The 17,375-nt window shown below is 37.8% G+C and overlaps 3 pseudogenes; 2 read left to right on the forward strand and 1 right to left on the reverse strand.

Moving 5' to 3' along the window:
• The first annotated feature begins 10 nt into the window (after window positions 1-10).
• LOC119980374 lies at window positions 11-7,127 on the forward strand (annotated as a pseudogene).
• Window positions 7,128-7,878: 751 nt separating this feature from the next.
• LOC119980405 lies at window positions 7,879-14,115 on the reverse strand (annotated as a pseudogene).
• A 110-nt stretch (window positions 14,116-14,225) lies between these two features.
• Window positions 14,226-15,927, forward strand: LOC119980406 (annotated as a pseudogene).
• Window positions 15,928-17,375: the final 1,448 nt, after the last annotated feature.

Here is a 17,375-nt window from a genome sequence, read left to right on the forward strand (position 1 = left end):
GTATTTTTCATAATTTTTAGATTTTCTTTTTTCATTTTCTCCTGTAGCTTTCGATATAAACTAGTTTTTTCTTCCTTTTTGTTGTGAATTTCTTTGGATTTTTACTTTATCACGATAAGGAAAAGAGAGAAAGATGGGCAAGCAAGGGCCTTGCTATCACTGCGGAGTTACAAGTGAGTGCTTGTTTCTCCATTTTTTTCCCTTTTAATATACGAGAAAAACCTGGCTTGTCTATTTCGTTTAATCTGAATGAATGGTTCTGGAAATATTGTATATGCTTAGTACAAATGTTCTGCAATGAAACGAACGCAAAAGAGAGAATATTTACTGAGCAAAGCGAACAAATTTAGAATGAGTCGTTTCTGTATGTTAATTGTGTTGCTACATGGATTTTGAAGCAGCGGGTCCAAGTTTATTTGGATATTTAACCCGGATTAAGATTGGCTTAATTATTGAATTCTGCTGCTTCCAATTCCTGCAATTTCTTTTTGTCAACCTTTTATCTCTTGGTTGCAGTTTTTGGTCGAAATTTCAACATATCCCACTAGGGTGAATTGAGTCCTCAGTTTGTTGGATTCAGGCAGTTACAGAGTCTATATTTGATTTGTACAGTCTTCACATTGCCTCTTAAATGGCTTATGAACCCAATGCCAAGTTAAAATGCAGTTCCTGTTTGTGTTTTGTTTCGCTAAATCAAGGATCAATCACAGAAGGATGAACCTCAATGACACACCTTCCCACATTCATTTTAGTTCTTTGATTGACATTTTGCTGTGTTCTTTTTCATAAATTGTAGCCCAGGCTATTGGTACTGCTAAACAATTTGCCCCTGATTTGTTCTGAACCTTTTTCACTCTTCGTGTACAGGACTTTTGAGTGTTTGTCACTTTGTCCTCCTCATTCTTCCTTCCCGCACTCAATGGCTGCTGCTTTTTTAGGCTTGTGGCTTTGTTACTTGAAGCACTTCAGTTCAATTTCTGAAAAAGTTATGGATAGAGTTTTTCTATTGGTTCTAAATGTTGGAGTAACTACACAATGAGCTAATTATTCCAATAGATAATTGTTTTCAACCAGTCTCTCTACTGCGCCCTCAACACCCCAACTTATCCTGATTCCTGGAGCCACTTCTTTAAGATGTTTGTGTTCAATGCTGCAAGAAATCTCTAGAAAACATGGCCTGTTAGCCACCTAAGCTGGTAGTATGTAAGGGAAACAAGTAGTTACAACTTGGGAGGTTCAGTTTTGTAACTGATGCTATGAAAAATTAAATGGAGAGAACAGTCTGTTGAATGGAAACTCTAGAAAACAATATTGTGTTTTGATTTCCAATCCCATTCTAACTTGGTTCCACTGGTCTGTACACATATGGATAGAATTTTGACTGTTAAATCAAAGATTGAAGTTCCATTTCCACGATAACTGGAAATCACAACCGGCTGTAATCCAAATATAAGCTCTCATTTCTCTAACTTTTTTTTACCATTTATACTTGTTTGTATGACCCTAGCTGCCTTCCTAACATTTCCTTTTGAAAGATTATACCTTTGGCTGCTGGTCATTTGGAGGACATGCAATATGAATTTGTTCCTTGTGCTTTGCAAATTGAAAAGGATGGCTTGTTGAATCCAAAAGACCACCACCTAAGTCCTCTGCATGTTTAATGCATAATCCCAAATTGACTATACTATTGGCATTCTTTTGACATTTCCTCTTGTATTATATCCGTTGCCCGCGTAAGATATCTACTTCTAAGAACTTTTGTTCCCATGAGCATCTCAATGGTCACATAATCTTTTTCTTTCTATCGGTCAACAACATTCACTTGACTACTCTTCACTCTTAAGTTTCTGCTGGTATTTTCAGTGTCTGGGCCTCTAGGATTTTTCATCGACTACTGTAAACCCACAGTAGAGCTAGATTCTTGCATGAGAGGCTGGAAGATGTCTATCCTGATGGTCATGATCCGTTTATTATGGTGTGATGAAGCATTCCTATATAATTTATCTTGTTATGGCTCACAAATTTTCAGTGGGCTCTTAGAAATCACTCTCCTCGTTACATGTTCAGTTGAATAAAATGCTAGATGTATTTTCCAACCTTCTGTGTCAAAATATTCACATAGCAGTTGCTGACTAGTGCTTCTTTCATGGCATGCAGCTACTTCTCTTATTTTGAACCTTTGCTTCTCTGATATCGATAAAACATAATAAACTTTCTTTGAATATTTGTATTAGTGATTTCTGCATCGCTTGACTCTTATATTCACTTACTTGTTTTGGATGAGCTCAGTCTTCTTTTTCCATGGAATTCTTGTAAACAGCGTTTTTAAATATGCATCAATTGTTGACAACCAAGCTTTGGAACAGGCACCCCTCTTTGGCGTAATGGGCCTCCTGACAAGCCGGTATTGTGCAATGCATGTGGATCTCGATGGCGGACAAAGGGAACACTTGCAAACTATATTCCACTCCATGCTCGTGCAGAACCTGATGATTACGACGATCATAGGGTGTCCAGAGTGAAGAGCATATCTATAAATAAGAACAAAGAAATGAAACTTCTAAAACGAAAGCTAAATCATGATAGCATCATAAATGGAGGGTTTGCCCATGACTACAGCCAGGGTTTCCGGAAGGTCGTAGATGAAGATACTAGTAATAGATCAAGTTCTGGTTCAGCGATATCTAACTCTGAAAGCTATGCTCAATTTGGGAGTGGGGATGCTAGTGATTTGACAGGTTGAATATCAGCTGAAAATTTGCATTAGCATCTGCTTGACTCTACAACAGATAGATAATTTTTTATTGTTTGAATGATTATCTGTTGCATACTATGGAAAATTTGCATATGGGAGTTGAACTATTTTTAATCCTTGTACCAATCATTGTGGAACATACCTTCTCCAATGGTGACTTCCGTTGCTAACGGGAGCCAAAATGTGTCCTTGCGTTCACTAAATCTAAGATTACTAAATGTAATTGATTATCTAGCATTAGCATATAATCTCAGGCTTTCCCTATGGCAGACCTATTAAAGGCAGTCTATTACTGTAAGCAGATTCAGCTTTAAGTAGCTCAGGACTTATTGCTCTCTTTATCTGCACAATTATTGTTGATAAAGAACTCTGACGTAAAGTTGCTAAGGTTTAACACTTCGCATTCCTGCTTTGCCCCATTATGTTGTCTTTAAGCAGCTGCTTCTTTGACATTTTTGCAGGTCCAGCTCAGTCAGTTGTGTGGGACTCAACAGTTCCCTCTAGGAAGAGGACCTGCGTCAATCGTCCAAAGCCATCTCCTGTTGAGAAACTTACAAAGGACTTATATACTATTTTGCATGAGCAACAGTCTTCATACTTCTCTGGATCTTCTGAAGAGGATTTGCTTTTTGAGAGCGAAACACCAATGGTTTCGGTTGAGATAGGATGGAAGTGTTCTCATTAGACATCCTACCTCAATAGCTCGAGATGAGGAATCTGAAGCGAGTTCTCTGTCAGTTGAAAACAAACAATACTCGGCAAATGAGACATATTCACGTTCTGTCACCCTTCTTGTAGATAATGTGAATAAGAGTGTCAATGCAGCAAGTTCTGTGGAAAAAGCTAAACAAGCCATGGGACAAGGGATGCAACTAGAGCAACCTAAAAGGTATTTCATATATAGTATCAGGAGTCAGGACTTGCAGAAGAATTTTAGCCAATTGTTTGTTAGTTGTGCAGGTTTTAACTCAAATATGAAGTTGTAATCCAGGCTGCCTCTGAAAGATATAATGCAACACATCAATGAATACATGCATGGGGATTTGTGGATATATATATAGGCTTTAAAGATGTGGCAAAAATATTGGACTGCCTTGGTTTTGTAATTTCACACAAATTCTAGAGTTATTGTAAGTTGTGAATCATGTTACAAGGCAGTTGATTGGTGGATTACTGCATGATATGGGATACAAATGTTTTTGAAGTATTGGCCTGAAGTAAAAGCAGATTAGACGCATTTTAGTTACTTGTACTATAAAAGAAAGAAGAAATTGAAAAAGAATATTACTCTCACTATGGTTTATTGGTCTTTTTTTTTTGGAATTTCAGGGACAAGTTTCAGCATGAAAAACTACAACTTTTGGGAAGTCGTGGTTCACCACTGTGTAATATAGATTTTAATGTAAGCTTTCATCCTTTATATTCTCTTTGATGGTCTCTCTGGTGCCAATTTTGTCAAACATTAGGTTATTATCTGATGATATGCTTGCTTTTCGCAGAATAAAATATCAACTAAGTACTACGTGGCTCTTTTAGAAGAATATAGAGCCGGAGTTATTACTTATTTATCTGATATTGTGAATCCTTTTTGATACGTGCACATAGTTTCTCAATAATCTGGAAGTAGTGTCTATATTGATGTGAATGTTCTTCAATGGATATATACTTATATCATCAGCTAAAAACTGTTTTCAATGGTGTATATTTGTTGTCCATTTTAATATCTGAATACAACATCCTCTCTCTCTCTCTCTCTCAAATGGTATTTTCAGTTCTTGCCTATCTCCTAGCTTTTCCAGCTGGAAAGTGATAGTCTTGAATTGTGTAGTGTTCAAACACGTTCATCTTAAGTGCTCTTTAGCTTATCATAGTTGTTGTTTGTGTTTGGTGTAGGGTATTCTTAACTTCGAGGAGTTCACAAAAAACTTGTCAAGTGAGGAGCAGCAGCAGTTATTTAAATATTTACCTTCACCTGATACTGCCAAACTTCCTGATAGGTGGGTATATGGCATTCATTCATTTTCTATTTGTTAACTACTGCCATTATTTCTGAATCCTAAGTCACTTTGGTAGAATAAACAATCTGTTAATATAAGAGACACAATGCATTGTTTTTAGGTTAGCTCTTCTATTCAAAGTTGCATTTATCGGTGTATTTAATTCAATATTTGCAATGTTGGAGTCTAGCTTGAGTCATAACTTGTTAAGAACCAAGCCAGGTGCACGCCCATACACGCACCCAGCAGACCCATACATTCCTTAACCAACCACACAAGCCCAACCACTACCCACATATGGGCTGGTTGTAACCAACAAGCCCAATAGGCCACTACCTAGGAACTTGTTGGCTGATTAAAGAAGACATTTGCCCTCCTTATAAATAGATCACAAGTCCCCTATCTAAGCAATGTGGGACATTCGTATCATAACTTTGACATTCAATTGCCCAAGATCTTTGCATTCAAATATAATCTTTTAGAAGGGGGTTTATGTCAACTGTAAAAATAAGTGTAGTGACCAATTATATGTATGTTCTTGATTTTGACTCTACTAGAATAGAATTTGTGTCCAATCATTTTCATGAATCTGAATGAGCAAGTTCCCAAAGAAGTTGAGGTGTGATCTATTAATTCTGATGTATTGTTGCATTTGCAGTCTTGGAAACATGTTTGATAGCCCTCAATTCAAGGAGAACTTGTGTTCCTTTCAGCAACTACTGGAGGAAGGAGTGTTTGATATCTCCTTCTCAGATGCAAAGACTGAAGACCATAAGACTTTGAAAAGGCTTGTGTTATTCAATTTAATGAAATCCAAATGGGTGGAACATTATCATCAGCTGAAGGTTTGGGTTGCTTTCTGCTATAGAGAGTTTTATTGGATGAAAATGACATGTACTGATAAATTTTTTGGGGAGTGGAATCAAGTTGCATTGCTACCTACTGTTTTTTTTTTTTACTGCAGAAACTTAAGAATAGCACTGGAAAACTTGCTGTTGGAAGAGGACCAAATGCCATAGCATCAAATAGTTCCGTTATCATCAATAGTTCACTTGACAGTCAAAATCATAAAATTCCAGGTTAGTCAAATCTTTGGCCTGAGTATTATGATATTAGGTAGTTGAGCTCATTTTTAAGGCGTGGAAGCAAATATACTATCAAGGGCTGAGCTTTGATATTTCATAAGGTTAAATAACCTGTCTCACAGCAAATCGCTGGAGGAATTTGTCCGCTTGGTTATAATGTATAATATATATGGATTCAAGTCAATCTTTGTGACTCTGGATTGAAATTACTGCATCTAGATTTCTGAAAACAATATATCATTATTTCTGGTACCTTTTTCTTCTATCATCTTTTTCTACCATGGTTTTAAATTTGAAGGAAAAACTTATATTTGCAATGTGCAGTGTAGTTGAAAACAATGACGCATAACCGGCTACAACTGAGATGCATGTAATCCATCCTAACCATCCTTTTGGAGCTGACATTAGTATTGACGAAACAATGTTTCAGGTCTCGAAAGATAGAGTGGTTGGTTTCTACTAGGACATTGATATTGATGGTTTATAAATCTTTTTTCACCGAAAAAATGAACAGTGCATCCTTCTCATCCTTTTCCTGTAGTTCAAAATGATAGGGATTTGTTTTGAGTGACTGTCTTTATGTTACTCCATAAAAATTGCTTCTTCTGTTCAGTGAGTATTAATTATGTGTGCTTAAACATATACATTTTTTACATGGAATCGTTCTCAAAATTATATTTCATCATTCAGAAGCAAGGGGTGTGATGAAGAGCCCTAAAAGAGTTATCATGAAGGCGTCCTATGAAAGCAAAGAACTCATAGACAATGATGGCTCTTGCTTTAGTCCAAGAAGCCTATTTGCATTGCCTTCTGAAAGTAGCTCTTTCATGCTGGACTCTCTCTATTTTGTCGATGAAAGTCCCGACCAGGATCTGCTGCTGGATGTGCCCTCTAACAGCTCATTCCCACAGGCAGAGCTCCTAAATCCAACTATAAGTTTTGGCCAACAGGCGAGCACTAGTAGTAGCAGTATATACCCACATCTTGTTCGTCCCTAGCAATGTTTGTAAAATGATACTTTGGTCACTTGGCCTAATAATGGATGCAGCTTCTGCGGCATATCGTGACTGGGGAAACATGTTTTGCATATCCAATGCATAAAAAAGCTTGTGAATGAGGTTTGATGGTTGCTTTCTAATTCCACCCGCAATCTTCTTGATGCTTCAAGAGATGAATTCGGGTGGATTTTTTTTTGGTATAGGTTGACAACAGGATGTAATATATAGCTCAAAAGTGCAAAAAAGAGGTGGCAATATTCTGAGTTATGTATGCAATTTTTAGTTTTTGGCTTTTTGGGTATTGCTTCTCAGTTCTATTGCTTTTGCATAGCAAGAGTCGGGAAAAAAAAACCCTCGTGTTGTATGCACGTTTGTTTATCCATTACTGCCTGAGTACCGTCTCTGAACATACTTGGTGCAAACCTTAATCCAAAAGACACACATGCGTCCCATCCATTTGGGTTTCTTTTTCCGCCGTTTTATTATTTATTATTCTTTTTAATAGGAAGAGAAAATGTTATTAAAGTTTTATTATTTATTATTATTTTATATAAAACTCACTCTTCCCGCCATTTTGATGAGGTGGATGATCTAACCGACCGTTATGAAGCCCGTAAAGTTGGCGCTACATTTGACGTAGGTGGGCTTGGCCCATCAAGTCTAGCCCATAAAGCTGTTTCCATAATTCCATTTGTTGGTATTATTACTCTGTTGTTATATAATATATACAAGAAAAGGCTAGAAATTGCCTCCTCAATCCTCATGTACTAGCGCAAGCTTGAGCAGTGGCGGCTATTCAGAGGGAGGGATGAGGAACAAAAATGATGGAAAATTGTCACCGTATGTGGTGGTCTCTGCCCAAGTACAAGCAGAGGAGAGTTTCTGCCATTCGGGGTTTGATTTCCCTACTGGGTGTAGACCTTTTGCTGCTGGGATCAGTTTGAGACCAGACAAAGAAGAGGCCCCTAACAATGCGGTTGAGGATTTGGAGGTAATATTCAACTATCTGAATATCTGATACCTGGTTTAGGATGATAAAAAACTAGGTTCAAAAAGAAAATATACTTCAGTGAGTAAGTACATTACAAGTACCATAAAAAAAAAAGGAAAGTATAATACGGTATGCGTACGCATAACAGGCATATAAGTATAAACCCAACATATATCTTATTAATATGTAATGTACTGCAGCCTCCTTCCAATATTGTTACATGTTTCAGCCAAGAAACCTTTGAGCATTCATTCACATTTGTGCGCCTAAAACACTCATTCAAGACAACCTTTTGGCTTCACATCTTGCCTGACCTCCTTTTGAGTAAATCTTCGATGACCCGCCCAACAATAATTTAACCAAGCTACAAAGAAAAATTACACAAATTAGTGAACCAATTGCTCAACAAGATATATATATATATATATATAAAGAAGGCGAAAACTCTCCTTATTCTAAACACGCATTAGTTGATTGGTAAAAATAAAGTAACCAATTCTCAGCACAAGGCACCTGCAGTGAACTGGCGCATATTTGGTCGTGGAAATGGGAAGGGAGGCACATGATGGCAATGTTCAGCACAAGTGCGTACTATACACCCCAAGATCTGTCCACACGCCCTATACTAGTTTCCAAATTTCTATGAGTTACCCATTACAGGCTATATTATCAAGGCCGACGATGATTTTCTCTTGTTATAAGAATATTATTGATTGGTAGAATAACAAACTCACTTCTGGACTGTTCAGGAAGCGAATTCCAAATTCAGAATGCAGGAAAGAAAATATTGGCAGAATCACCCTAAAAAGACCAAGTTAATGGTCCATGGTGATAGCCAAACCTTATATATAATATATATAGGTAGTCAATGCTTTATGAGGGAGTCATATGGCATCCAAGATCCAAGTAAGCCATACTTATAAAGACAAACTAATGAGATCTTCTGATCACAAGCTACAACCTACTCAATTAATGTAATGTAATCACGCCGTGGTCCAATCGTTGAATGACAGACACAACAGGCAAGCAATCAAAAGTATCCTATAGAAGTTCATGGAAAAGGAAATCAGGGTAATCTTTCCGGAGAAGTGCCTGTAAATGGGGTTCAACAAGATGACTTATGGTTTGTTTTACCTCATATTCCTTGCAATCATCAGTCCAAGATCAAGACAGTCAAATCAGCTGAGCTTTCTTCAGGTCAGATACAACTCCGCGGTCTTCAGAGCTTCTTTCGTTGTACAGCACCTGAATAAAATTATTGGATTTTATAAATTTTTAACAGCAAGAACAAGTCTGGGAAAAAATCTCTCTTATGACACTACATACCTTATCTATGATGCCATATTCAACCGCCTCGCTGGGACTAAAATATTTTGGGCGCCTAATGTCAGCTTCAATCTGCTCAGGTGATTTTCCAATATGCTTGGCGTAGAGTTTAACCTTGAACACAAATTAGATGATGAATGGTCTGCTTATTTACTCTAATATTACACTTCTTTTAAATGAAAGCATGCCTTCTAAGTCGCTAAAATCTGCCTGCCAGTGGATAAGCCTATGGGGCATGGGGGCAAATTGACTACTGAAATAGAATCCCCACAGATGTGAAGGGTGCGTTTTGTTTTGAAAAACTAATGGTTGTTTTATATTTCATAAAAAAGAAAAATCTACATGGAAACACATTCATCTACTTTTGTAAGAGTGTTTTCCGACAAACAAAAATAAGGATTTGAGGAAGACAAAAAATGTCGGAGGATGCTTCCACCACATTCTAATTAAAAAGGAAAATGATAGCACTTCTTTTACAAAATGGAATTTCCACAAAAAGGAAAAACATTTTCAAAAGAAAGCACTCAAGTTTCTTGAAATGTCCCTTTTTTTGGTTCTTGAAATGTCCCCTGTTTATCACTTTGAGATGCAAATAAAATTTCACGTATGAACTTTCTATCATTTTTCAGAATAGTTGAGAAGAAAATTAACAATTCCTATTATGGGTGAGTGAAAAATATAGAAGTTGAAGACAATCATAACGTAACAGAATATTGGTCCTACCAATTCCGCCTTCACATTATTTACTTCTTTTCTTGCAAGCTCAATATCTGTTGCTTGACCTTGAAACCTTGCAATTGGCTGTGTATTGGCAGAGAAAGAACAATTCTCAAGTTAGAAATTTAAGGATTTGTGTCAAGTTCTTAAACTTGGCATTGCAATAAAAGCCAGGCAACATTCTAGAAGACGCTGTATGGATTTAAGTCTAGTCATCTCAGGTCACGAAAGAACCTGCTTTATCATGATAGTCGATGAGGGCAAAGCAGAACGGTTTCCCTTTGCGCCAGCAGCCAAAAGTAAGGCTGCTTCACCCCAAGCATTGCCAACACAAAGGGTAAATATTGGGGGCTCAACATACCTGTAGCCAGAAGTGAGAGCTCAGTTAGAGACCAAGAACACAATTGAGAAACCATTCCAAAATAAAAGAAGGTACAAAGGAACTATTGTTATGTTTACATAAATTTTTATACCCAGCCTTTTAATCAAGAGTAGAAGACACTAGAATAACGAGGTATCAATCACCGATCTTCAATAATATCAAGTGAAGATTAACTGATAGACTGATAGAAAACAGGTATGGAAGACCTTGAGCATGCACATAGCTAACAAAATTTTCCTTCTTACATGCAGGACGTCTGAGATTTCACCCAAGGTTGTTCCACTGCTTATCACAGGTCATGCTAAATTGCATCAATATTAATGCCAACCATTCATTTATTATGAATCAGCCCATGCAAAACATATAGTTATGAGCTCGCTCCCTCGCTATTAAGATCAAACATAATCAAAGAGGTGCATTTTCTTAATTGGGTAAAAAACCGAGCTCTACCATGAATAGAAAAGGTAATCACAATGTATCAGGATATACGACTCGCAAAGTGACACAAACAATATTACACGCGAGTATTCCCTAGACTAACTTAAAGAAGAACAGGTGGTTTTATATCCTCATTCAAAGATTAGGTAGAGGCAAACCACCAACTACCAATAAATACAAAAATGGTGAAGACAAGCATGACGAAAGTGAAATCATAAATTTCTAAAAAATTGAAATATGAGTGAAATAGGTATAGGCAATGACCCCATAACATCATAGGGCAAAGGCCTCTGTCTCGTAACCCAATTTCTCTCCATCCTGAAGAAATGAATGAAAAAAGGAAATATTAGTAGCAGGAAACATTGTACCAAACCATATTTTAGTCTAGTCACCATTTTTCTATTAAAAATCAATACTCAGCTTGCTGCCTTTTTCTTATTCTAAGAAATATGCTTCACTTATCTAAAAACATAAAGGAATAGTAGAATTTGAATTATTTTTTTTTGCTTTATAGAGAACAGAGAAAAGATAGTACTTTCTAAATCGATAACAAAAAAGGATACAAAGATTGTTGTGTATAAATAAAAGCTCTGCTAATATTATAAAACAAAACTACTCATCATGGAGGCAATAAAGAACAATGTTTTTATTGGTTTTTGGAATCTGAAACTTGTATTTTGTTCATTCCCTCATTCAAAAGTAACGGCATGCTTAATATGATCACCAATATTGCACTCAAAATAATCTCATGGATTAACGTAGATGGGAAAGTCATTTGAATATGCCAACAAGATAAATACACATAACTCCATCCACTTATCCAAGAAAGAATTAGCAAGCTAAGTCAAGAAAAAATTGATTGCTTAAAAACATAATTCACCGTGGACAGGAATATTTAACAATGTCACAACTCTTCTTACGAGACGGAACTTTTCCCCTCACCATCGAAGCTGCAAACTAATGGCTCTAAATAGGCACGTGAACATCCAACTTTCGTGTCTGACATGTTTTGAGCCTTGGAACAAGGTGCGGAATACAAATATGGATTTTCTCCGAATTTTAAATGCAATTATTTGGCCTAACGAACGGATTAACCCCCCACCCTCCATATTTTGTGTCTCCAGCACCCGATTAAAAAATGGGGAAAACACAACATGCATAGCATAAACAAAAAAAATAAAGGATAAACTATTCTGACTTTTGACTAAGAAGCATCCAATTCTCAACTACATAGTTCACTAAGAATTTGAATAAAAATGTAAACATAACTTTTGGTAAAATTCTAAACAAGGATAAAAACCCCCGTACCTTGGTTGTTCCAGTAGAGTTTATGTATAAGTAAATAGGTTTCTCAGCATCTTCATACTGCAGGTAGAGAAATTCTGCCAGAATCAACTCAGTGACTGATGGAACAAGAGACATGCCCAAGTAAACAATTCGATTCTTGTACAAGTAAGATGCCAAGTCTGGAGGAGGTTGCTCCAATGCACTTCCCTTCTGGAAAGGAATAACCTGTCCACATAATTTTGGCACAACCCATGAGAAGGCATCACTTACATGAAAAAATGATCTAGTGAAGGAAGTGTGGAAGTGCAGAGCATCTCAACAAGACCTAATAAAATTTGAGTCAGACTACTATAACTCATCCATCATACATTTGCACACTCTGCAATTGCACTATGCTTAACAAGAAAAATCTTTCAGCACACTTTCAACTGCCAAAAGAAGAAGAAGAAAGATACAGTGACTTCATGAGTTTCATCCGGTTTAAACATCCAACAGTGAATTTTATCGTCATCGTTAAAGCCGTAACTGAAAAAAAAAATCACATAGTTTCTTGAAAATGTAAATGATTTTCTTGCTATGGAACATAATGATATTGAACGCAATATGGCCAGTGCCTTGTAGCACGGTTTGAATCCCCTCTTCCCAAATCCATGCCCATAAATACACATACATGTGTGCGGTGTGTGTGAGTGTGCTTGTGTATGGAAAACCACAGTTTCAATTCATTGTTTTTGAAGAAAAATGCTGTCAGAGGATGTATTTTCTGTGGCAAGTCTTCATCCAAACTCCATCTCAGTGCAAGAAAGCCCATACGTTTTCCTAATCAACCAATTTGATTGATATAAATAATTAATTAAAGAATAAATAAGAATTGTGAAGGCAATAGGCTCATGGGGTCTCTAGACCACGGAATGGATAGCAAAATGGAACATAAATTTTTTGTCCCTCTCTTTACAAACTATCCAAAAGAATGGATAGTGGAATGAAGGAGACAAGCATTTTCCACAGAACCCGTCAAGCCAAAATGCTGAATTAGTGCACTGTGCACTTGCCCATTTGCAGAGACGAAGGAGGTAGCTAAGTCACTCAATGTGAGATTTGTACGTGAACATCTATTGACCATAAGGACTTTGCATTTCCAAATTTACATTTAAAGGAAGTCCCCTGCCTCTATTTGTGTCTTGAGTGACTACAACAGAGAAATTTTATACTAAAAGTTGCCCCCTCTCCATATCCTTTGGCCTTCCAAGGATGGGAGAGACTTGGTTTTACAAATTTTGTTGCAAAAGGAGTAGCAGAGATCCAGTTCCCAATCCATAGGACAGGACCAAGTGACCCTGCTGTTGGAGAGGATAAGTTGTCTCTTAATTTGTTGGGACTTCACTTTGTAGACTTACTTTCACTTCCATACAACTAAGATTCCAACACAGTGGCATAGCCTATATTTGGAACCATATTGGTTCAATCTCATGAAAAGATATGCTTTCAAGCATTCTTAATTCACGAGCTCACTGATAATTCATCTCATCTTATGAGAAATTAGGATAAAGCAGAGAACTTGATAAAAAAAAATGACCATTTGTTCTCCTTAGCGACAACTAGGATAGTTAGGCACGATGAGAAAATCAATATAATCGCATATTGAGCTCTTAAGTTCAATCAAGCCCTCATAGAAACCAAACTGAATTGACGCACTCAAATGGTGAACTTCTGAACCTACTTTTGAAACTCTTAACGCAAAATACGAATTAATGGTAGCATTGTTGAAAGCCATACCATGGTGATGACGCTTCGCTTGGGCTTCGATGACTGGGCGGAGCTTGAAGCCGGAGAAATCGCTGGAGATGTGCCGCCAGAGAAGGGAGAGAAGAAGCTGGAAGAGAGAGAGGATTGGATAGAGGAAGAAGAATAAGATGAAGCTCGGGTTGGGTTTCGGTTAGGGTTCGCATAGGTGAGAGCGGAGGGGCTACCATACGCGTCCGGAGCGCGAAGGTCGATGCTGCTACGGTCGCGACCTCCATCGGTAGTGCTTTTGCACTCAACTCTTTTACTTATCGACGAGCAGGAACGGACAAGTTCGAACACGAACAATTTGTGGAGAACTCTGATTGTTTACAGCCCTAGCCATGGAAGCAATACGAGGGTGGAGAAGTAAATTCACCTCACAAGAGAGCATGGCTCTTATCATAGAGCAAACATCACTAGATAACCACTCCTTCGTACTTTCATGAATTTAATGATTTATGTGAAGTACAAACAAGCAAATGCCCACAATCTCTGAAAGGATCAGATTACTCGCAGTGATTGCCCATCCATCCATCCATCCATCCACCCTCACAAGCCATGTTTTGAAGCTCTCCAATCTCTTCCACAATCAACATTCAACAATGCCTACATCCATGTCCTCGTTTTCTCCGCCACCACTACCAGCCTTCTCTCCCAAAACCCATTTCACCCCTAAACCCTTACTTTTCTCAGACCCACAACTTATTTTCCCTTCCTATCAGTCTCCAAGGCCTCCACAGACAATGGGGCTGGAATTTCTGCCACCGTAGAGGACCCAAAACCTCAGCAGATGGTTGCTTCTTCTGCGGTGATTTCGGATGCTGATGAGGTCTCTGCGGGGGCGAATGGGGCAATGGCTGCAGGAGAAGTGGAGGTGCGACATTTGGGGACCCCAGGTGGATTGGAGGGACATGGGACCTCAGACAGTTCCAAAAGGATGGGGAAACTGATTGGGATGCTGTTATTGATGCTGGTAATGTTATGGGCTCACTTGTTTTTGTTTTACTTGGAACGGCTACTTGTTTTGTCATGATTATGCGATATAATCTTGTTGATTTGAACATTTATAATTGTTTGGTTGATGAGAAAAGCAAGTTAGAGAATTTCAGCCTTTGAAGTGTTGTGTAGTTGAAATATTAGCAAAAGCTAAACCCTTTAGATTAATGGAATCATGACATTTGTCTAGCAAAATCCCTGAATTTTGCTGTGGTTTTTGTTGAACTTAACTGAACTGACTATTGTTGTCAACTGAAGTGGCTTATCAATTTCTCAACATCTTTGCTGCCAATCCTTTGTTTATTTGAGTTGAAGATACATAAACCCTGGCAAGTAGAAGAAATGTGGGAATGCATAACCCCTGGTAAGTAGAAGAAGGGGTATTTCACCTTTCACTGTATTGATGAGGTTTTTGAATCAACCTTGTAGCCTGTGAGTGGATGTTGCCTCGACAGCATCCTCCAATCTGCCATCATAATTGGATTAGACATCTAAGGTGGCTTTCGTGTGATGCCCATTTATTTTGGCTGCCATTTATTCAAATATTTGTTTTTTACAAGGACAGTTCAAATCGATTTACTCCTCTGATGTTTGGTCTTTATTACATCTCTTGGGACATCAGGGATTCACTTCTTAACTTCATATTTAACTGACCTGGCTTCATATATTCCAGAGGTTAAGAGGAGAAGGTGGCTTGAGGATAGTCCAGAATCAACCCGTAATGACGAACCTATCCTCTTCGATACCTCCATCATACCTTGGTGGGCATGGGTCAAAAGGTTCCATCTACCAGAAGCTGAATTACTTAATGGTTTGTTAAAGTCTTTCTTTTTTCACTGCATTGTAGATCAGGAAGCAGCACTGCTATGGCAATAGCATGTTACCTAACTTGTGTTGTTATGTTGTAGGTCGTGCTGCAATGGTAGGTTTTTTCATGGCATATCTGGTTGATAGTTTGACAGGGGTTGGTCTGGTCGATCAAATGGGTAACTTTTTCTGCAAGACTCTTTTGTTTGTAGCTGTGGTGGGAGTACTTCTAATCAGAAAGAATGAGGATTTAGATAAACTGAAAAGCTGGTTGAAGAGACAACCTTTTATGATAAGCAATGGCAGGCAACCTGGAAGGATGAAACCTCTACCAGTTCCAAGAAAGAGTAGTCAAATTGAGTAGACTCATATATTATCATAAGTTCCTTCAGTTTGTTATTTCCATTTTCTGGTGCTCTATTACCTGGTGCCCTGTTCTAGTTGGAATCCTGTAATCGATATCTCTTATCATAAATTGTAATGAAGGTTTAGTATTCATGTTGTTGAGTATATCTATCTAGGTTTGTAATGTAGGTAAAGTATTTGCTCATGTACTTCCGCATTGTCGTCGAGCTCAAGACTTGGTGAATTGACTATTTTTCTGTTTACCCCCTTGCAAGTTTGATTACAGTGATTTTCTTTTCAAATTGTTTGATCATAAATTCAGGAATGACTCTTGGACAAATGAAGTCCAAAAGGAAAACAGCCCACCCACCATTGGAAGCTAACATGAATTCAACCTTCATATGATAGGGATTCATTTGTCACTCTGAGTTCAATTATAATCTAATAAATACTACTTTCAAATGCACCTCTTTGCATTGTTTCTTCTAACGGAATCTGCTTGCTCTTTGCTTTTGTAACTCTAATGCATTCCATGTCTGAAGCAAAGAAATTTAATCAAACCCATCTCCATTATGCCCCATAGATGTGTCAAGCTAAACTTATAGATGGGGTCCATGGGAAGACCAAGTGGAGGGTCACGAAAGAAACAATGAGAGAAGCAGATGGAAATTAAGAGACTTGGTCTTTCATTTGAGAAGAAAAGAAACAGCATTGATAGAAGAAGACAAACAGATAGCAGTAGTAGTGGAGTGTCGCATTGTGTATGTAATCTAAACTAGTGTAGTGGTGCAAATCCATTGTCAGAATTTCTCTTTGTTTAGAGCTTCGTTTTGCAATAAATAAATAATCATATAATGATACAAACAGAGGGAACCTCACAATTACCTTGCCTGCAGGCTTTCCATCACCATCTTCTCTATTTTGTCTAGCATGGCCAAATATAGATAGATATATATATAAAAGATCATCTATGTACCAACCACCACAGATTAATTAGTATCTTATTCAATTAAAATGGTATCCTCTCTCTTTCTTTCTTCCTTCATTTGCCTTGGTTTGTTTGAGCTAGCATGCAACTTTTTTTATGTGATACTGATGATCATTTTGATTATTTCAGGCGAATAGCTGCAGGGGGAAGGCAGTGTTGCTGACTGTATATGTGGAGAAACCAAGGAGGAGGTCTTCCTCCAGGAACAAGCACCACCACCATCATCACCACCACCACTATCACCATCTCCATCACAACAACAGGGCATGTTGCTGCTGGTGGTAATACAGGATACAACAGACGAGCACAGCTTCTTCAATACTCGCAAAACCTTCGCGATCACTCTGCATCCACCAACCACCCACCTAAAACAAACCAAGTACCCAATACACCTCCTCTAAATGACAAAAGATATCTGTGTTTGTATACATGCATATATGTATCATAGAAAGAATTGTCAGTTGTGTTTCGTGTTTAT

This window comes from Tripterygium wilfordii, chromosome 16 (genome assembly GCF_013401445.1).
Source record: "Tripterygium wilfordii isolate XIE 37 chromosome 16, ASM1340144v1, whole genome shotgun sequence".
Lineage (NCBI taxonomy): Eukaryota > Viridiplantae > Streptophyta > Magnoliopsida > Celastrales > Celastraceae > Tripterygium > Tripterygium wilfordii.